Raw genomic sequence first — 23,223 nt, 5'->3', positions numbered from 1 at the left:
CTAAGCACTTCCTGGTATCTTCATGCGTAAGCATTTTAAACACTGGTTGTCCTTTCACTGGAGTTAGTTGCATTAGATTTCTAAAAACCATCATGTGTTTGCCTCCAAATAACACATCATACTCTGTTTTAAGAATTTCTTGAATTCTTAAATGCACAAAAGCAAGCATTACATTTGATACCATGCTTACTTCATCAATGATAAGACGTTTCATTTTCTTTAGGACTCTTGAAACTTCACAACAAGCTTCTCCAGATAGCTTGTGGTATTGTAATTTATTATCATGCTCCACTGGCAGCATCAATAAGAGATGTAAAGTAATCCCTTTAATGTTGTGTGCTGCCAACCCAGTTGGAGCAGTAACAACACAAGACAGCGATGACTCCGTTCTTTTCTGCAGATATGTTGCAATGACCTTAATCAGGAAACTTTTTCCAGTTCCTGCTTCTCCACTCACGTACAGTCGGACAGGTATAAATGATGTACATGAGCACTGATAAGGAAGTATAAGCTGGAAGTAATAAGAGCAAAACAAGAATATTTTACGGCTCTCACTACCTCTCTCTCTTCTCCAAAAGAGCTATTTAGTATAGTGGACTCCCTCACCACTCTTTAGACTCCTGACCCGGTTATTGCTTCACAGGAACTTTGTGATAGCATAGCCTCTTTCTTTCAGACCAAAATCTCGGACATCTATTCCGCCTTGGAATTGCAGAGATCTCTCACCTCTGAGCCTCCTGCACCCGCTGATTTGGTCCCTGCTCCTTCGGAGAAACTCTTGTTGGGAAGCATGGAATTTTTCCCTCCTCTCTCTTTACAGGATCTAGAGACTCTTCTTAATAAAACCAAATCCGGATCCCCCCTAGATGCTTGTCCGCTTAAGATCCTGGAGCAGTGTAGAGAATCCCTCTTGCCCCCCCTTGTTGACATCATGAATAGGGCCATGATGGATGGCATTTTTCCTCAACAGTGGAAAAATGCGGTTGTTAAACCCTTACTCAAGAAACCCTCTCTTGATCCTGGGGTATTAAAGAACTTTCGCCCCATCTCACTGCTCCCAGCTCCTGCGAAGATGTTAGAAACTCATCTAAATAAACATATTGCCGCCTTCGTGGAAAGCTCGGGCTGTTTGGATCTTTCCCAGCACGGTTTCAGGAGGGAGCACAGCACTGAGTCTGCCCTGACCATAGTGCTCGATAATATCCACACACATGTGGATAAGGGTCAGACCTCCCTTCTGATCCTCTTAGACCTTACGGCGGCCTTTGACACCCTTTCTCCCTCAGTTTTAACATCTCGTCTGGGGGAGATTGGGGTTCAGGGGACGGCCCTCAGGCTTCTTACCTCTTTCCTCGATCAACGAGAGCAAAGAGTGATGCTGGGCAAATTTCTATCTCCATCCCTGTCTGTGCAATGTGGGGTCCCTCAGGGGTCGGCGTTAAGTCCGACCCTCTTTAACATTTATGTGACCCCCCTTGCCAGACTAATTAGATCTTTTGGGATGGAGGTAGTTTCATATGCGGACGACACTCAGATCCTCGTCTCCCTCTCCCAGTCAGTAATCTCGACTGCCTCCAACTTTAGATCTTGCATGGAGGCAGTCGGACAATGGATGATATCTAATTCATTGAAACTGAACGGGGAGAAGACAGAGGTGATGGTGTTCGGAGGTAATGAGGAGATATGGTCAGCCGATTGGTGGCAAAACTCACTGGGTGTCTGCCCAACTCCTGCCCCTTCCGCTAAAAACCTTGGTGTCATTATTGATCCCACCCTCACTATGTGCAAACAGGTTAACAGAACTGTTTCTAACTGTTGGGGTATCATTCACATACTGAGGAGGATCAGGCACTACCTCTCACAGCAGGCAAGGAAACAACTTGCTGTTGCCTTGGTTGGTTCGCGTCTGGACTACTGCAATGCGCTGTATGCGGGTCTAAACAAAAACCTGCTGCAGCGCTTGCAGGTGGTCCAGAACGCAGTGGCGAGGTTTGTCCTCAATCTACCTCGGCCCACCTCGGCTACCTCTGCCAGAAAACCACTTCACTGGCTTCCTATAGAGGACCGAATAGTGTTTAAGACCATGTGCTTGACCTACAGGGCCTTAGCAAAAAGCAGCCCCACTGGAATAGGTTCCATTCTGTCCCGCTATAGCCCCGGCAGGGACCTGGGCTCCTCGAACAGACTCCTTCTTTCAGTCCCCCGTATTCGGAGAGCCAGATGGGGTGGTAAAGCTTTTTCTAATCTGGCTCCCAAGTGGTGGAACGCCCTCCCCCTAGAACTAAGGTCCCTTCCTATTCTTCAGCTTTTTAGGAATGCTCTTAAAACCCATCTCTTTGTGCGGACATACCTATAGTTGTGCCCTGCCCTTTTCTTGTTCTGTTTTGGTAGGCGCCTTGACACCTTCGGGTTTTAGTAGCGCAATACAAATTGCCCTCATTCACTCTTTTTTCTCATGAGATAAACCATGCTCAATGTGTTCTGTGACTGCGTCATATATTTGTCTCTGCTCAACGTTTAATTCTTTTTCCAAATCTTCTAAGTTAACTACATCCTCCTGAGCTTGTTCCATGGCTCTTTCAACTTCATCCATGGCAGTGGCAGCTTCATTTTGTATAATTGGTCCTCCTAGTGGATCCTGTCTCAATGAAGCAGAACTCTGACTGTCTTGAGAACTGTCTCTAGCAATCTCTGCTGCAATTGTAGCTTCTTGCTGTATTTTCGCGTTCAACATTTGCAGATAATTTGAAAAAACAGGACATTCTATGGTATCCTTGGTTGCATTGAACGAATCTTCATAAGTAAGAAAACCTCCAAGTAATTCCTCTTCTGTACGCCAAGGCTAAAAGAGTTGCAAAAGAGCTAAGTAATAAAATTCCCTTTTGTCTGGAGATTCACAACTCAATTTTCGATGATTAATCAAATGGCCTTTTCTTTGTTTCACCAGACAGCCTTCACATCCAATTACAGCATATACACCTTTATTGATATCTTCTGTGACATTCCTCTTAAAAGTGTAGCTTTGCAGAACTTCATAGAGACAAACATTCTCAAGATGAGTACTTCTATTTGGATAGTATGTATCCAACATGTTTGTCTTCAAAATATCTGTACTGTCTGGTTCTTTCTCCGCCAAATACTCTATTTCTTGTACAGATTTCAAAACTCGGTTTCGTGTTGCAGAAAGACCTAGATTCACCCAAATGATGGTTCTAGATTTGGCATATAGACTTGCTGATGATAACCGATCAGAACATTCATATGCTCCAATTTTTCGATGCGACAACATCTTCAGACTATAACTGTATCATTTCTTGCTTAGACTCTTTTCATGTGAAATTTCCTCCCACATTTCCTTCAGTTCCGTCTTTTCAGATTTTGTGATGTAAGACGTCACATATCGAGCCACAGCAATAGAGTTGTCAGCCACATATTGAATATCCATGTTAGCATTCCACATGGACAAAATGACTGGGTTGTAGTCATTTATGTATTTGGACTCCTCATTCCTTCTTAGGTTGTATGTATTTTTATGCGATTTTCTTGTCACAGTATGTCGCAGAGAAGACATAAAATTGTTCCCTCTTCCTTTCAATGTTACTGGACGTGGAAATGCAAAACGACATTTCGAGTAGAACTTGTCCTTGAATTTGTATTTACGATGACAGTATTTTCAACAACGATGGGTTTAAAAGCGTAAAACTTGATGTCTTAAATTGTTTTTTTCTGTACTTTTAGGAACAGCACATGTAGAATACTGCTCAATGAAACTCATCACTTTCTCATCTGAATCTGTTCCAAAGGTTGGAGCATCTTTAATCCATAGCAGCATATGTATGTGTGGTGCACCTCTTGCTTGATACTCCTTTCTCCAAAAGAAATCCAACACCTCTCCAAGCGGCGGATATTTTTTTGTTTGTAATAAAAGACATCATAGCTTCAAATCTATGATTGAAGTACCTGCATACATTAACTGGATCCAAAGAGCACAGTTCTCCAGGTGTCTTGTATTCAATATTTTCAATGTTTATATTTGCCTCTCGTAGAAATTCAAGTAAGTCTTCCCACGCATACTCAGCACAGCTAAGAGTGAAGAGCCATGAAGGAGTTCCTAAGTTTCTTAACATACATTTCAATTCCCCATGACGATGGTACCAATACTCGTTAGTACCACATTGACATGCCATGAGATTAATTAGCTGAGATTCCAAAACTCTGTCTTGCAGTTTCACTTTATCCATAAAGTCCTTTGCCGAAACATTTTGTAGATTTGCTCCACTTTTCAGTATATGGTTCACTGCATAAGAAAGTCCAGACAAGTCACTCTCAAACAGTAAATGGAACAAATATGGAATGCATTGACGAAACCTTGGATCTTCTGCATATAATCTTGAAGTCAGATATTGAGATGCAGGAATTTGAACAGGTCGGTCGTCATATCGTCCACCTTCACCTGTTGGAAATAACTGTGGAAAACAACGAGCTTCCAAACTTTCTTCCCATACACTAATGGGACTTCCTTTTGCTTCTTTCATTTGAAACAAGTCAATAGCATTCCCCAATACTTCTTTTGAATGCAAAGGATAAACACTATATTGTTCATAAATTTCTTCACTTCTAGAGACATCAACTTTTTCTATTTGCCCAGCGGAGAAATCACTGTCCTCTTCTACAGTTATTTCCTCTTCTCCCACATACACATTTGTATAGTACTGATTACTTTTTACCAGATACAACGTTGCCTTTTTGACTTTCCTAACATCCACTAATTCTTGCCAGATTTTTTTACTCTTTGTCGGTACACCATTAACTAGAATAACCAGAGGTTCCTCCTCTACTTTTTCTACACCAATTGTATCAATATTTTTCTTAAAATCTAGAGGCAAATAAACAACTCTTCCCTTTAATCCTCTCTGTAAGTCTGAAGGAGGCAATTTCCCTGTCTTAGGCTCCATGCGAACAATAGCCTGAAAAGGATGCACACATTGAATCAGAATAGACTCATAGGTATTTAAATCCATCAATACAGAAGGAATGTCTACCAACTCCAGATTATTATGAACAGCTCGAGCAGGCATTATGATTTCATTTAATTTATTATAACAATATTTACAAATACGTTGATCAGAACCCAAATCAAAACAATTTTCTACCAACAAATAAGTTGCAAAATCCTTCCACTCATTATTATTTACCTTTTCGCTTTTTACATATAAATCAAATAATCTAGTCTGATGCTTATAATGAGTTCGTCGACAACACACACAAGTAAAATTAGGCCTTTCACTTGAATTGACCTTAAACTTGGTAATGTCATGTTCAAATTTTTCTGTACTTGAAATCTCTACATTCTCTTATATATTACCTTCTATTACTGTATCAATTTCTGCACTGTCCCCTTTTTCACCAAAGTAACAAACTCAATTTCTTCACAAATGTTTTTCACATCTAATTCAGTTCCATGCAAAAGAGCAGTGTTTAACTGTTTTAGTTTAAGTGCTGGACTTTTTTTTCTCACTAATTTCCTCACTTTATTATGATGCACTCTAACATCCTAATATGGTGAAACATACTCTGACATACTTTTCTTGAAAGACAAGCCGGTGAATGCCCTTGCAAACCTGTTTTTTCTCTCACTCTACAAGGATCCAACTCTTGCAAAATTTTCATTTTTTGTTTTAGACTTTTCTTAGTATATGTCCCTAAGAAACTGCGAAACAAATCAATTTAATCCTGTCGCACACTACAAATACTACTACAATTCCAAGTAAACACTGGAGCCTTAGGACATCTCCCTAAAACTTCACCAGCTAACATTATTTTTTTCAATTCAAAGGCACACCCTGGATCTTGATTGCACAGCTCAGAGCCTATTTCTGAAGTAAGAGGCCTAACACACACGCTGCCTAAGATTCCCTACTAGAACATATACTAAAGCCCAACTGACTTTAAAAAACATGTACTTCCATATTTTTAAAGACATCAACTAAGCATATTATTCGCCCAGATCCATTTAAAATCAAGCTTGACTCACAGTGTGATCTTAGGCACATGACCAGGATGTTACATGTAATCTACCATGTCTGTCTCTGCATGCAATATGTGTGTGTATGCTCACACTATTTCACTGTCTCTACTGGCAAAAAAAAGACCACTTAGTCAAAGGGCACAAAGGACAGGGGGCTAGGCAGACTAGCAGGCAAGGTGAGAGGTTCAGGGGAGAGTGGATAGGAGCTAGAAGCTAGGGAGGAAGACAAAGTGAGAAAGAGTACTAAATGGGAACAAAAATAATTAATGAGTTATTATATAGCGCTGGCTAGACCAGATAGAATCAGAGCACTGTACATGAGGGACAATAGTGTTGCAATTTACATCAGTTAAAAGTTACATAAGTATCAAGAAAAGCATTTATAGAACATAGGGGAGAAGGTGAATGGAGCAAGGAAGGGTAATGGGATAGGGTAAAGGGGCAGGAGGAAGATAGGATGTAGAGACGAGGGGAACATTTGCCCAAGGTCCAGCTGGGTAGGTGACAACAGGGAGGGGAAGTCCACAACCCATCTCCTCTTTAGCTATATGGTAGCTCCACCGGGCATCAGCCAAATCGCTAGGTCTCCACAGTCTTGGGTAAGTTCTGCAGGTTCCAAGTCCTGATGAGTAGGCAGGTTAGGGGATAGGTTCAAGGTCTGGTAAATGTCCAATTGTTGGCCCAGGGAATGAAAACAGTGTGTAGGAGTCCACTATGGAAAGCCATCTTGGGGCCAGGTCAAGGCTCTTGCTTCTTTCTGTATCTCTCTTGCAAATGTATATACCCCTCTTGCCTCTCTCTGCACCCCTCTTCCCTCTTTATGTACCTCTCTTGCCTCTGTCTGCACACCTGTTCTCTATTTCTGTACCTCTTTTGCCTCTTCCTGCACCCTTCTAGCCTCTTTCTGCACCTGTGGTCGTGGTAATTTTCAACACTCTTAACAGTTTGTCTACTCCTTGTTTTAAAGTATTCAGTCCCAAACTAAATGTGTATGTTTTATACTCTTTATTCTTTTTGAGCGTTAGGTCTTTAGCCAGTCTCGTAAGTCTCCAAAAAAAAACACGCTGTATACTTATAGAGCTCTTCCAGTGAGAGCTTTCAGGGATCTCTCTTCCCGCCGTCCTTCTCCCGGCCAGTGTATGGACCCAAAAAAACAATGGAAAAGAAGCGAGGTTCAGGCTATTTGTCCTTTTTGGTTACACATGAAAAGTAGGGAGGGGTCGTGCACCGTCACCAAATTCCTAACGAGATGTGCCTATGTGGTTGGGGAAACATTTGGTTCCATTTGTGACCTGTGACTCGTGCCCACAGCCCCCGTATTAACCCCGGACATGCAGGTTGCACTTGCCTGCTCCCACGACCCTCCTGGGCCGTGGTGAAGGGAGTTCCCTCCGCCTCACCGTCGGGGAGAATCCTGGTCCCGGGCACGGTGCTCCTAGAGCGGTTTCCTCTTGTTGGGTCGGTCCGATGTCGCGTCTCTCCCGCGCTGGTTCCTCGCTGGGGTTAAGCTCCTTGTCCTCCTCTCCGGGCCCGCGCTGAATTCCTCGAGGCTCCTCCAACTCTCGAAGGTCTGTGTCCTCTTCTCGGTCTCACGTTTCTCCATCCGAACGCCAAGTTCCCGGCTTTCTACCCTTTTCACCCGTCCCTGCACCTGGGTGTTGCTCAATAACTGGACCGTCAATCACACTTCCGGTTCCCTCTTCCTTGGTGGCCATTTTGGGTTGGCCGGGTGAGGGCTCAGGGGGTTCGAAACCCTCACAGTACCTCTGATGCTTCATTCTCCACTTTTCTTACTTCTCTCTATATCTCCCTTGCTTCTTTCTGTATCCCTCTTGTTTCTTTCTGCATCCCTCTTCCCTCTTTCTGCACCTCCCTTGCCTCTTTCTGCACTTCTCTTTCCTCTTTCTGTACTTCTCTTACATCGTTTGTTATCTCACTTACCACTTCCTGCACCTCTCTTGCATGTTGCTGCTCCTCTCCTGCCTCTTTCTGCACTTATCGTGCCTCTTTCTATACTTCTCTTGCCTCTTTCTGCACTTCTCTTGACTCTTTCTGCACATTTCTTACTCTTTCTGTACCTCTCTTCTTTGTTTCTGTAATTCTCTTGCTTCTTTCTGTACTCAAATGGGAAGTGCAAGCTGTCAAGTTTAAAGTTCTGTGTGCTCTTGTGACTGAGGTATATGTTTACTTGTACATGTATTCTCACGTGTTATGCATCTGAAGATGGTAGTTTAAAAAGTGGGTAGCTTCTCGTATAGGTAGTCAAATCTTAGTTGTGCTCTGTCATTCGGTTGAACAGGCAGACATGTCTTATGTTTAACCCCTTCGCCGTGAGGCTAATTCCCATGTGGTGCTGGGAATAAATAAATAAGTAGATGCTGTGTTCAATTTATGTGATATGACTCTGTAGGCCAACTCTTAAAAAGGCTCCATCTTAGGCTCGACCACACATGGCCAGATGTGCATTGGGATATCAGGTGGATGCGGCATCATGGCACACTAACAAAAATACAGCAGCTTAATGAAGATGTAACCCCTTTGCTGTGGTGGCAATTCCGCCGCAGCACTAGGGGGCAGGGGGGGCCGCGTGGCGCTCCCATGCTCGTGACGTAACCGCTCCGTCACGAGCCTCGGGCGCGCTGTGCTTGTGACGGAGCGGTTCCGTCACAGCCCCGCCCGCTCAATAGAATGCGCCGAGCAAGTGCAAAATCATCACCGCGCGCCGAGCCGGCCGTGATGGAACCGCTCCTTCACCAGCACAGCGCGACCGAGGCTAATGACGGAGCGGTTCCGTCACCAGCATGGAAGAGGTTAATGTGGATGCTGGTGCATGGTGAAGGCAATATTGACTTCATGCCAATATGTAAATCAGGAAAAGCACAATTTCACCAATGTGCAAGGAGCAGAAAGCTAAGAATAAGTACATCACTATTGGCCCTTCACTTTATGTATGAACATCATGGATTTGATTTCTAGGTTCAGCTGAGTTTGCTCTGCTCTTGTCAGCATTGCTCCACAGAGTGTAAACATCTAGGTCCCCAGGGAACAGCTTCTCCTTTTGGAAAGTACAGGGTAGTGTTTTCTTTCAGTGAGGAAGTTTTGGTCACACCTCTGTAATAACAGTGTTAGATGCTCAGGAAAATAGCGACATCTACTGTGTAATTAAGTTTCCTGAACTTGTCATTATCTTTCCTTCATAAGATGCCTGCTCTGCTTCCTTGAAAGTGGTGTCACATGAGGCTCACTATGGGGCTTCTGTGAACCTGTACAGCCTGTGGTGACCTTCGGCATATCTTGGGAGTTACGTAGTAAGTCAGAGACAGATCTGAGCCGCAGGGCAGGCTCTCTTGGTCTTTTTAGCCATTCTGCCTAGCTCACCTCCTACTTCCTTCTTAGAGAGCGTCTGGTGGACTTGCAGTTCAGAGGCTCCCCATCACATGGAGCTCCACAGGTACTTGGTCATCACATGTAGCCTTTGTACTTTGAAGTCACTGGTGAGAGCTGCCTGCACTCTGCAGTCCTGGGAACTGGAAACCCTCTCCACACCTGGGCAGCTTCTCCTGGGGGGCATCATTGATGTTTTCACTGGAGTGACACTGAGAGAGATCAACTACAAGGAGAGACCGGAGCAAGCCATATGTAATAGGTAAGGAGAGAGTGGTGATGTGTTTGTCTTCTAAGGCTAGTCCCCTCTAGGATTAGAGTCTCCTGTAAGAGATACGACCAGAATCTACATCTGTGAGTAGTGGTGTATGTATGTCTTCTCAGGCCAGTCTCTTGGCAAAAGTTATGAACAGGATCTTCATCTGTAGGTGGTGGTGTATGTCTCTCCTGTCAGGCCAGTCCCCTAGCAAGGTTATGAACAAGATCTTCATCAGTGAGTGGAGATTTATGTCTGTCTTCTCAGGCCAGACCCGTTGCAGGGATAAGAACAGGATCTTCAACCGTGAGTGGTGATGTGTTTCTCTCCTTTCATTTCTGTCACCTCAGGGTTAAGAATATATTCTGCCCCTGTTAATGAGGTACATGACTGTCATCAGCCCCACGAGAATGGTGTCTGTTCTTTATTATTTGTGTTCCATCTGAGAAACAAAAGTGTCCTAATAGCTATTTGTACACATATATCTGAAACCCAAGTCTGGACACCAAATGAACACAGTGTGGAGAAAGCAGATAATGTATGGGATGCAGGAACATATGTGTGCAACCATTAGTGAGTCACTTTTCTTCTCCCAAGCCATGCAGTGTTGGTATTGTGCTTCTTCTCCATGAGCAAGTACTAAAAGAAGAGGAAAAGTTGTATATACAGCATATGTAGCAGGCTCATTGGTGTTGTTATATTAATGCGCTCAAGTGCATCATCATTTGCCTACAAGAGAAAACCACAGAGAGAAGATGGAGAAGGAAATAGAAACAGTAAAAATAAGGGCATTGAAACAGAACTTCTTCTTAAAATCTAATCACTTAAAATCAGGGACTGAAGTCTTTAAATGTATAGTCCATCTCCTTTCAGTTAACCAAGCCCTGAACGTACAATAGTTCATCTTCCAATGCAAGCCATGTAGGTCCATCTCAGATTCAGACAATTGTATATTTGATTTTCAAGAAAGGACATTTATTTACTATTAGTCGTGATAAGACATTAGAAGTGTACGGTTTAATTTTTTTAAGTTGTCAATTCTCCTAGAATTTCCAAATTGTTGAAATGCTAAAAAAGAAGTCTCCTGTTCATAGATGTTGCTCTTTGAGACACTTCAGGCTGCAGACTGTCTGAAAAAGATTGATCCTGTCGCATTTCATTGGAAATGTTGTAGTTGAAATTAGGGTGGAATTATTCCATAGAGTTAGGGAGTTATGCTATCCCTCTAAGGCACTATTTGTTTTTAATCCCTCTCAAGAAAGGTTGAGGAGCAGTTCCACCAGTTAATTTGACAATGTGGAACCCTACTAAGATACAACCTGCTTAGTTGCCAATCCAGGTTTGTTCAAAATTGTTCCGTAAAGGGAACAATCATCCTTTATTTTGAGAGTATTAACCTGGATGTATTATTGCTGTGTAGAAGATATCTAGTTCTTCCGAGCAGACAGATAAACAGTTTTTTTTTCAATTTGCAAATTGCTATCTTTGATTTTTTCTCATGCTAAGGATGTTTTTGTATGCTACATCAAGTTACCTCTGGAAAATTAAACAGAAAACATCATTGATATAAATAAAATAAAAAACTGAAATCACAGCTAATATAAAGTAAAATATTTATTTAATTGGAATTTTGTTACATCTTTTTTTCTTCTACCCTAGTCAAACATTTCGAGTAAACAAGGCATTAAGTAGAGGCATTTCACCATGCATTTCATACATCTGAAGTATGAATGGTGTGTTCTTTTAAAAGTTTAATCATCATTCAAAACACTCTTACTGTGTTATGTATGTACCTAAATATCATGATTCTTTTTTGAGGTATTTTGCTGTTATAAAAAAAGAAGGGAAATGTAGTTTTAACTTCTTTGGGTAAGTTAATTTCACAAACTGGAAGGAATGCATTACAAACCGTCTTATACTGCTAATATTTTGTTTTTTATTTTGGAAAAGCAGACATTTTTCCAGCAATGTGTGCAGCGATATGGGCACTTAAATGTTCATTGGAGGTGGAAGTTAGTGTATTTATCTGTAGAATAGTTTCTTTTATGTCTACATCTCCTACAGTGACAGAGTAGTAATGCTCTGAGGCTCTTTCGGTAAAGACCCCCAGAAATCCTGCTCTGCTTCCGCAGTGGGTTGAGTGAGCCCTGGGTTCAGTGTTTCTATCCTTAGAGTAAGTGAATGTATACATCATTTGTAAAGTGCACCAGATTTCAAAAATAAGTATCATGACACTACAGTAACCAGAACTGAATTTTCTTGCTCATGTGGAGTCAGTTTAGGCACCTGAGATGAGGTGGTGTATATTGATGGCGTGGCATCTTTGAAATCAGTGTGGCTGCCGCATTGTGCACCACTTGAAGCTGCTTAACCAAACACTGAGATAAAGTGAGTTGATATATTTCAATTTCAATGTAGCCAGAGTACATATAGCTGAGATAGGCAAGATGGCTGAAAATCTCTTTAAACAAGGCACCAGCAGGGGATAATATATGAAGGAGGAAGGATAACTTTGCGTCAAATTTGACACCCAGATTCTACCCTATGCTAACAGGCCAAGGGGATCTCCCAATTTCAAATAACAGTTTTTTGTTAATTGAGCAACCTGAGTGAGGCATAGCTTGAAGACCTCTTGAGAATTGCAGGACGTTTATCAATGTAGAACATCAGTTGTGTAGCATCAACACACAAAACCACCCTAAGGTCATAGGACTGAATAATTATAACGATAGGGGCCATGCCGACATTAAATGAAGTGAAGATGCCTGTGGCACTTCATAGTTTAGGTCTTTAGATTTTGACTGAAAAGGAGTGGTTGTGGTTGCTGGCTTCAGTTACAAACTAAGCATTTTCAAGTTATGTAAACAAGATGTGACACTGTATTGTTGTGAGGTTACACCTGTCCTGGGCACAAACACTTCCATTTTAGTTGCTCGCCTTTAGAAGTGACATCTTCTTAAACAATGACTTTTAACACACATTTGCTTGTGCATCTACATCCATATGCTCAGAAATAGTTTGCTTACGGTTACATTTCTTCGTAGGCATATTATTATCAATTAGAACATTCTGTACAAGGACTAGCTGCACTGTGCAACATGTTGCCCAATCAGCGACATTGCGATGTGGTAAAATCAATAACGATAGCGCTCAGGAACAAAACAAATGGGGCGCGTATATTATATAAACTACACCAATCCATTGTTTATACAGAGAAACATTAAGATAGATTGTTAAGGCTACCCAAACTAAATTCCAGCTCAGTTGAATTCCATCACCATTGTGAGAAGCACAGGGGCCTGACACTAATACTGGCTACCGAATGACACTCACCTGCAGGTAAAAAGTGGAGTTAGACTACTCAAAGGGATATGGCAGACCTGCACATCCTATGATTACTTGGACAGGTAGAGCTAGGTAGGAGTACCACTATATGTATTAATGTAATCAATGCAAATAAACAATGGTTGTATTGTTCACCTTTTTTGCCATTGTTTTAACGCTGGTTACCATGCTTTGTTTCCTTCTAATAATCATTGTAGTGCGCATGTCTTACAGAAGAGTCCAATTGCTTCAATAAACATTTTAAATGTCAAAAATCGTATGTCTCCCTTTGGGTAAGCCTGAGTTAACAATGAAAGGGTATATCTGTTTCCTTTAATTTAGTTTGTCATGTTCTGGGGTTGCAGACACCATCCGGCACCTTGCCAGGTTTAGAGGTCTAGATGATCCACTGTGAGCTAGCCAGGAACTAGGTCCACATATTCTGATGGTATGTGTTGCTTATCTTGCCCAAATGGACAGTTGTGCCTGCACTAACAGGAACCGTACAACTGTATTGAATGCTGCAGATGAATTCAACAGCAACAGAGTTGCAACAGAACCTTGATCGAAACTGTGCTCAATATTGTCGGTCACTTCGAGCAGTGTTGAATCTGTACTGTGATTTGGTCAAAAAGTGGACTAGTAGAGATGAAGAAGCCCATGCTGAAAACTCACTACATTTTTGGCCATCTTCGAGGCTGCTGGCAGCAAAATTATTGAGTTATACTTAAATAGGCTGTTAGGACTGTTGAAGTTTTTTTACCAGCAGTACAACATACCCATGCTTCATCAGCAACAGTTGCAGTCAGTAGAATGTTAGGCCCATCCTAAGCACTCACCAATGAACCCAATGTCACCAGGCACAACATTCAAGAAGGGATGAAATCATCACCTAGGTTAAGCTCAACTCAGGCAAGACAGAAGTCCTCAACCTGGGATCCACCCCCTCCACATGGAACGATGCCTGGTGGCCCTCTGTACTAGGAACTTGCCCTACCCCAACAAACCAAACACAAAACCTCAGTATCATACGTGAGGCATCACTCACTAGGGACCGCCTGTTCAACTTGGTATCCCTGGCCTGTTTCAATACCCTTCATTTGCTGTGAAACACCGTCAGAAGGATCCCCACTGAATCCAGAAAAACCGTCACTCAAGTGCTCATCAACAGCAGATTTGACTACGGCAAAGTACTCTACTCCGGTGTTACCAAAAAAAACCTCTGCAAGCTCCAAGATGTCCAGAACGCCACAGCCAGACTTATCCTCGACCTCCACCAGCACAGCCACATCAATCTACACCTCCGGAAACTCCACTGTCTCCAGGCACACAGAAGAATAACCTTAAAACTCCTCACCCACACTGGTCCTACACAATGCCAGGCCAGCATATATGAACTGCTGCCCCTCCTTCTACGGACCCACAAGACACCTCGCTTCTGCCCAGTTCACCCTGGCCACCTTTACACGGATCCATGAGACTGGAACTGGAGGAAGGTCCTTCTCCTTCCTCGCTGCCAAACACCCTACACCTCCACCTCAGACCTTCTACGACGCTCCCCCAAATATGAACGCAGTTTACATTATCCTCAACACACTTAAAAGACCCCTCCATGATGGGAGGGTGCTGCTAAAGCTATATTTGGGGACTACTGCTCACAAATCTTACCGCAAGCTCAAGACATTTTCAAATGTTGCATGGACTGGTTGTCATGATCCTTAAAATGAAAAACCACATGAAAGTGATCCAAACAGGCAAACAGGAGAGACATAACAAGACATAACAAAGGTAATAGATGGCCTGTTCAAAAATATCAAATTAAGCGTGTGTTCTGCTGAGTGAGCTGGAGAAGGGACCAATTCGTTAAAATTCCAAGCAAGGAAAGCTTTAGGCAATGCACAGGCCTGTGCATTATTTGGGACAGTCACAATTGAGAATAAAACCCCCTAGCACAGTAATATTAGAATACTGAACAGAGTAGGGAAAACACTATCTGTTAAAGAGTCTGTGATCTATGTGGATTAACCAGAGGGGGTGGTAAATCGGGGCCCAAAGAAGAGACTCAGCCTTAAACTTAATGGTGGAAACAGCTGCTTCTGATGGGTCTAGTTTGTGGTAAATTGGCGGGATTTGAATCAAAAGAAGACTGTATATAATGGCAATTCGACCGCCTTTATAATCCTGTAAATCAACATGGGATAATCTGGAGGCATGGGTTTCACAGGATCAGGGAGTGAGGAGTCCGGTTCTCGTAAGAAAAATAGTATCCAAGGAAGCAGAGGATAGAATATCAATACATCTAGGCAAGTCAAGCAGAAAATGTTTTGAATCCATTCTTCAAGAGCTTGATGGCAGTAAACAATGTAGACCATCCTGATGGGGAAAATATGTTTGGGTAGACATGCTGACAGTCTGAATGAAAAGAATAGCACAGTCAAATCGCTGAAGGTGTTTCACTCACATGTTAGAGTAAATAACGCTTACCCCTCATGCTTTAATAAATGTTGTGTCATTTCAATAGATTGGCTTTTGTAATATTGTGCATGCTTTCTCTCTCTATATTGTTTAAAAAAAGAAAACTTTTCTATTTTGACATTTGGAATTTAATTAGCATTACATGTTTTGAACAAGAAGCTACTAATATTTTCATTGCATTTCAAAGATACATTTTCAAAAGCAAAAAACAAATGTGAGCACTTTTTTGTATGCAACACACTCTCATGTTAAAACTAAAATAATAAAATTGTACTTAATATATATGTAGAATTGCAGTTTTTCTTTTTGTATACTTTTAATTTCTTCTGTAATTTAAAAAAGTGTGGTAAATAAATAATTAATTACCGGATCTATTTTTCAGAATAATCAATAAACAGGTAGCTCAATAAATAAGAGTCAAGATTCGAGGTAGCTGAAGTTTACAGGCTTTAATCAGGCATAAAGGACAGGAACAGGACAGCCTGTACGGGAATAGGATGGCAGCTGCCGGGGGCAGGAATAGGCTAACCTTTAATATGCGAGTACAATATATATACTTAAACAAATACATTACATTCAATACAGTAGGCGTGGTTTCGTAGCAGTCGCGAAAGATAAGGGTAAAATAATGTAACAAGAAGGCGTGTACAAGGCGTATACATAGACATGTGATGTAAACGTAACAGAATATGTCATAAACGGGGCGGAAACATGGAGGGGGCTACCTGAGCAGCTGGGACCTCTAACCTAGTGGTGCGCGCAAACGGGCAATGACGTGTTTCCAGGGAGAACTGGGGGCTATGACTTCTGTGCTAGAAGAGGAGACTAAAGTCTGGAGTGTCAGAGCGACATGTACCCAGGCATATCTAGTATCTGGTGTTTAGAGTACATGTTGATAGAATCCAAAAGTCATCAGGGTAAAGGCTAATAGACACTAAGACTGGTGCATGCATAATTCTACATATAGTTTGTGTGCGAGGAATATTCTATGAATATTAATACAGTATTTCTCTTACATGGAGACATAAAGGCAAGACCATGACGGAAACTATTGATGCGATTCAGTAGCTTAGGAATGCAGAGAAGGAGGGCTGGACTGATAACTAGAAACATAACATATTCTTGGCAGACTGGGAGGCAGAGCCAGGCCGGGCACTGCGTGGCAAGAAGTAAGCTAAGGGTCAGGGATACAGGTGGGGGCTGTATCGCTCCTCGGAGAGGGTTCAGGAAACAGGAGCTGAATCTGAGTCCGGGCCCTTTTGAGGCCTAGAAACGGGGACAATTCAATGAATTAACGTGCACACTGTAAAACGTGGCAACGTAGGTTTACATAGGCCTAATATTCGTTGCTTTCACGAAGACTGGAAACTGGCATACTAGGGGTGGACACAACTGTAATTGCGTCTTTAATCGATCAGGGGGGGATACATATGCATATTAATCATGCACATATAACATAAGATGGGGAACACGTAGGCACATATAACATGGCAAAATTTACTTTTCCACATTCCCTCCTTGTGCCCTACGTTTCCATCAGGAAACATCTATATTCATGATACCATCTATCATTTCATATAGCATCATTTGCTCATCTCGAATTGTCTTGGAACGGGATTTAGGACTAGGAATACAAGAGGTAGCGCACATGCCGCAAATCGCAGGGCCACATTGTATACAGAGGCAGCAACTGAATATGATCATTACTGTAATACCTAGAAATGACAATACTTTCCATCCCCAGGCAGATATGATACTCCAGAGCCAACCGGACCATGTCCAGGTGCCTGGATTCTGGTGTAACTGATGGGCAATTTTATGAAGTCTGGTTATAGCTGAATAAACAGACGGCGCTTTATTAGGGATGAAAATGCAGCAACTAGATCCGATAACTCTACATGCTCCTCCTCTATCGGCCAGTATGACGTCAAGAACGAGACGATTTTGGAGCACGACAAATCTCATAGCAGATTGCTCTTCAGTTAAGTTACCTAGAGCAGAAGTAGTCTCATTCACTACTGCTTCAAGGGTTCTGGTTAACCTACGGATTAACTTACTATTCTGGACAGGGCCTATAAAGAAGAAGAAACCTTTATTAAAGTCTTGATATTGTTCTAGAGTAGTTTCAGTTTGATCGACAATCGGGGACTCGATCTCCCTTCTAGGTCTGACGTGTACTAGATGTGTGTTTCTGTGATAATCAGATGGGGCTAGAAAAACTGGTGGCAGTAGGAAGGCAATATAACATGTTCCATCCCAATCAAGGGGCAGACGAACATATGCGGTCTGACCACAAACAAAATAAGAATGACGTGAGGCTTTGAAAATAGATTTCCCACTGTCACTATACTCGACAGTAGTAGTACAATCACTATGTCCTACATGTGCGGAACCATTCTTTCTGACACATAATTCGCCTTTGACTGGTAGTACTGAAATAGCAGGCAAATCTGGAGTAGTATCAGACTGAACATTCAGGACCATAAAATTCGAAGAATAATTACCTAAATTATAAACTTCGTTTTCTAGATCTAACCCTGTTCTATGGGGGAGACCTTGCTTGTCTGGAAAACATGTTCTGTTCAGAAGGGACATATCATTGGAGGATGATGTTAACGTGGACCATGCTCCACACGAACCATTATGTGAAAATGGATAAGGAAAGAGTGGCAGAACTCCCTTCGGTGTCTGGAAAGGGGGGAGTCGACCACACACCCAACAACTAGTGGCATTGCTGGTCTGGTGTGAATAGTGTAACATTCTAATGAATGTATTATTTCGCATAGCAAGACGATAGGATAACTCGTGAGGAGGCAGATCAATAAATGTGTGCTCTACTGTAGCATTAGAAAACTTATTTACATGAGAAATTGGAAAACATAAATGTAATGCATAACTTGTGCAGGTAACCATTAAACTTAGAAACAATAAGAAACTTAAAATGACGATACATCGTATAGAGTTTTGACTAACTCTCTCACTATGGGGGTCTATCTCATACATGTCAGGGACCTGTCTAACCGTTTCACCCGAGAGGGACTTAGACAATTAAACTGGCTGACTTATTTTACTAGACCGGAGTTTTAACTTATACTCCTGTTGCGGAGTTTTCTCTAACAGAGGAACTTTAAGTTCAGAATTAAGTTCAGAGTCTGGTTTCAGGCAGTCTTTAGAAATGTCCTTTGCAAATGTTTTTTCACGAATTCCATGGAATTTCTTGATGTGGGACAGATGGACCCACCCCTTGCGGCCCTCCAACTTCACGGCCGTGCGGGTGGTCAGAAGGACAAGTCGTGGCTCCTTCCAACGGGGCTCCAGTGGACTTGAACGATCAAAGTTCCTGACGAGGACAAGGTCGCCTGGAATGACCTCATGCGGTTTCACTTCGGTATTGTCTGGAAATGCAGCGGCAACCTGTGAACGACAAGAGTGTAGGGCAGACATCAAGGAAGCTAGGTAATCTGTCAACATATTACTGGAAACATCTGTAATACTGCGGGGTCTAGGTGTACCCCACATATTTGGGGGGCGGCCGAATACGACCTCATAAGGGGACAGACCTGATCTGGAATGTGCAACCATTCGCATATAAAATAATGCAACTGGCAGGGCAACTAGCCAGTCTACACCTTTCTCTTTACATGTCTTAGCAATACGGATTTTCAGGGTTTGATTATGTCTCTCTACGAGACCGGCTGCTTCAGGATGGCGCACACAATGGAACTTCCACTGGTACCCTAACAAAAGGGAAACATGTTTCATTAACTCGGATGAGAATGGCTGCCCGTTATCAGAATACACGACCCTAGGGAGTCCATAGCGGGGAAAGAATTCACGAACCAACTGCCTGGCAGTGGTCGCAGCTGTGTAATCTGGAACTGGATATGCTTCTGTCCACCTGGACAAAGCGCATACAACTACGAGAACATACTTGAAACCTCGACATCGCTCCATCTGAATATAATCCATCTGGAGGACTTCAAAAGGGTGGTCAGGAGGCTGGAATCCACCTTGTTCCACCGGGACACTTTTACCTGGATTGAATTGACAACATATCATACAAGTACGGACTTTCTGCTTGGCTGCAGCTCGTAAGTGTTTGTTGAACCAAAAGTTCTGTATACTGTCTAACATAGCTTTTTCTCCTAGATGTGCTGGACTATGTGCGGTATTGATAATGACTTGAACCATAGAGTCGGGGAGAAACCATGTGGCTTTTCCCTTCGTCACCCATCCTTGATCTGTCTGGACCCCTCCTTGTTCGGACCATTTCTTGATTTCTTCGGGAGTAACATGTAACTGTATATCTATGACATCTTGTGTAGGGTCCTTAACTGTCATACAAGTAGTCTGTTCTGAAGTGGATGTCTGTGTCTTGGTAACTGGAATGTCTGGGGTCTGAGCTGTAAGCTTGGCTGTTCGATCTGCTAGATCGTTACCTTGGGAAATGATGTCAGTAACTTTCGTATGTGCCTTGCACTTCATGATAGCGATAGCTGTCGGCAAATGTATTGCATCTAACAGAGCTTGAATGAGGAGACCATGCTGAATCTTGGTTCCATGAGAAGTCATGAAACCTCTCTCTTGCCAGAGCACTCCGAAGTCGTGTACAACTCCGAATGCGTAACGTGAATCTGTATATATGTTTACTTTCAGGTTCTTGGCACGTATGCAGGCTTGGGTCAGAGCAACTAGCTCTGCTGCTTGAGCAGACAGGGTGTCAATACGGTGTGTTTCTATAACTTCGGTTTCAGTAGTCACTGCATACGCGGCTACTAGTTCTCCTGTACTAGTTCTCATACATGAACCATCCACATAAAGTGTCAGGTCGGGATTAGGTAATGCAATGTCTGTCAGGTCTTGTCTTGGCTTTGTCATAGTGTTAACAACTTCCACACAGTCATGTGTGGCAGGATTTGAAGTAACTGACGGTAACAGTGTAGCAGGATTTAGAACGTTGCAGCATCTGATTTCTATGTGTGGCTGGAACAGTGTCAGTTCATAACCTGTTAAACGTGCAATTGTCAAGTGCTGAGTCTGTGTTCGGTTTAAAAGAACTTCCACGGAATGTGGAACTTGTACTGTCAGGGAGTGTCCTAACACTATGGAATCACTTTGTCTGATAGCTAGAGCTGTGGCTGCAACTGACTTGAGGCACGCAGGCAAAGCCTGGGCTACTGGATCTAATGTGCTAGAAAAATAAGCACAGGGCTTGTACTGTCCTGCTTGATCTTGTGTGAGAACAGATAATGCAGTACCATCACGTTCTGTAACAAAAAGTGTAAAAGGCTTACTGTAGTTCGGTGTTGCTAAAACAGGTGCTTGGCATAAGGCTTTCTTTAATTCATTAAAAACAAGTGTATGTTCAGATGTCCAAGGGAGGACAGTCGATACGGCTGCCTCCTGTGTCGTTGAGGAATCCATTGTCTGCAATAAGAAGTGAGGCCAATAAAAGCACGTACCTCCTTCTGTGTCTTGGGCTGTGGAAGACTCGCTATTAACTGGATACGGTCTGGTGTCAACTGCCTACCCCACTTGGACAGTAAGTGGCCTAAGTAGATCACTTGCTGGACACAGAACTGAAGCTTCAAAGGGGACACCTTGTGCCCCATCTCGGCTAGAAAATACAGAACTGTAAGTGACGCTCGCTCGCAATCACGTTCAGAACGGGCTGTGATCAGTAGATCATCGACATACTGGAGCAGGGCAGTGTCAGCTGGCATGTGAATATTGTCTAGTTGTCTTTTGAGTGCTTGACTGTAAATACTAGGACTTTCTGTGAAACCTTGAGGAGCTCGTGTGAATTTATAGCTCCTTCCATTTAAACAAAAAACGAAAAGGTACTGGCTGTCTGGATGAATGGGGACACTGAAAAATGCGTTCTTGAGGTCGATAACAGTGAAAAATGCAGCTTCAGAATCAATAGCTGTCAATAGGGATGAAATATCTGGGACTACTGGATACTGGGGTATAATACATTTGTTAAGCTCTCGAAGGTCAATCACTAATCGATATACTGGAGGTGCATTTGGATCAGTACGTTTCATGACTGGAATGATAGGAGAATTACATACATTGGAGTCAGTTTCTACAACCACTCCTTGAGCAATAAGCTCGTCAATAATTTTGGATAAGGCTGCTACAGCCTCAGGTGGCAATCTGTACTGTCTGATTCGTGGCAAAACTATACCTTGCTTGAGAGTCACACGATGGGGTGTGATTTGCATAAAACCTACATCAGTTGGACCTTGCGCCCATAAGTGCTGCGGTACATTTGATAGTCTCGGATCAATATCACGTAATACATAGTGACCTTTAAAGTCACGCAAAAACAATCGTTTTCCTTCTGGGGAGCAGCAAATAACTGCACCTAATTCTTTCAGTGTTTTAATGCCTAACAAATTTTCTGGACATGATTTCGTAAGTAACAAATCAGTAATTCGGGACAGTGGACCAACTTCTAGAGAAACTGGTTTTGAAATCTCGTTAACAATAGGCTTTCCTGAAAATCCAAGGGAAACATTTTTAGAGCCTGAGAGCGGAGCCCCTGGAACCTCGTCATGACTGATAGTAGTCCTACTTGCCCCTGTATCAATCAAAAACTTTCTGTCTTTCCCTAATACTTGACTGTGTACATAGGGACCCTCTTGATCTACAGGTATCTCGATGAGAGGCAAGCCTACCTCCCTCTCTAGGCTGTTTCATGAATACTGCTGATACTCTGGATACTCTGTCTGGGCATACTGGTACATCTGTTGTGTAACATGCTGTGTTGCAGCGATAGGCTGCGGCGCTGGAACTGTCTGTTGTGCATTCTGTGGTGACTGAGAAGTCTGTGTAACTTGTTCTTGTCTAGGCGGACGTGGTCTTTCTTTGGTCTTACCAGTTGCTATGTTGTGTTTCAGAACTGCACACTCGTTTATAAAATGACCTGGCTGTTTACAATAATTGCAAGTCCCTTTAACGGGAGCTGCAGGATGACTGGCTTGATTCGGACCCCTCTTCTGACTGTCTTGTGGAACAGATTGTGCAACTAGTACTTTCATTTTCGTGTCTTTCATACGTCTCTTTTCGTGTTCTTGCTCTTCCCTGATTCTGTTCTGGTGATACTGGAGCATCTGAAGCATTTGTGACGGGGTACTAGCTTGCCAGGTACTTTCGACTTTCAAAACTCGATTTTTAACTTGTGGACTTGAATTCTCGACTAGTTTAGTAACAAAAAGATGAGGGTATGACTCGCTACTTGTCTTCAAACCACTGTTAATAATAAAACATTTTTCAAATCTAGAATAAAAATCACTAGTGTCTTCATACTGTTTCTGTTTGCATGCTGAAATTGCATCCCAATCTTCCTTTTTCGTGGCTAGTAACCTTGGCAAAACTTGTATCAATAACTCGGGCAATTCTTTACATTTGTCCCCAAGACCGGTACCTGGTACTCGTATTTTATCTTCAGCTTCTAGAGCTGTCCAATCAATCTTTTTCTCTCCCACCTCCCATTCTTTTTCCTTGAGTTTTTCATATACCCCTGCGGGCAACAGGACCTTTAACATTTTAATGATATCTGGATACGTGTACTCTCCCATACGGAGCATGTCTTTTAATTCTCGATGGAACCCTGCTGGGTCTTTGTCGTGACAGGGAATTAATTTCTTCATCTCTAAGAGTTCCATCTTTGTGATAGGGGTGTAAACAAATACTCGTTGCATTTCACCACCCGCTGTCCTAACTGGGTGTACTTCTCGTAACGGATGTT

Source organism: Lissotriton helveticus, chromosome 4_2 (genome assembly GCF_964261635.1).
Source record: "Lissotriton helveticus chromosome 4_2, aLisHel1.1, whole genome shotgun sequence".
In the NCBI taxonomy this organism is placed as follows: Eukaryota; Metazoa; Chordata; class Amphibia; order Caudata; family Salamandridae; genus Lissotriton; species Lissotriton helveticus.
The sequence above is the reverse complement of the archived record's forward strand: the minus strand, read 5'-3'. Positions refer to the sequence as shown.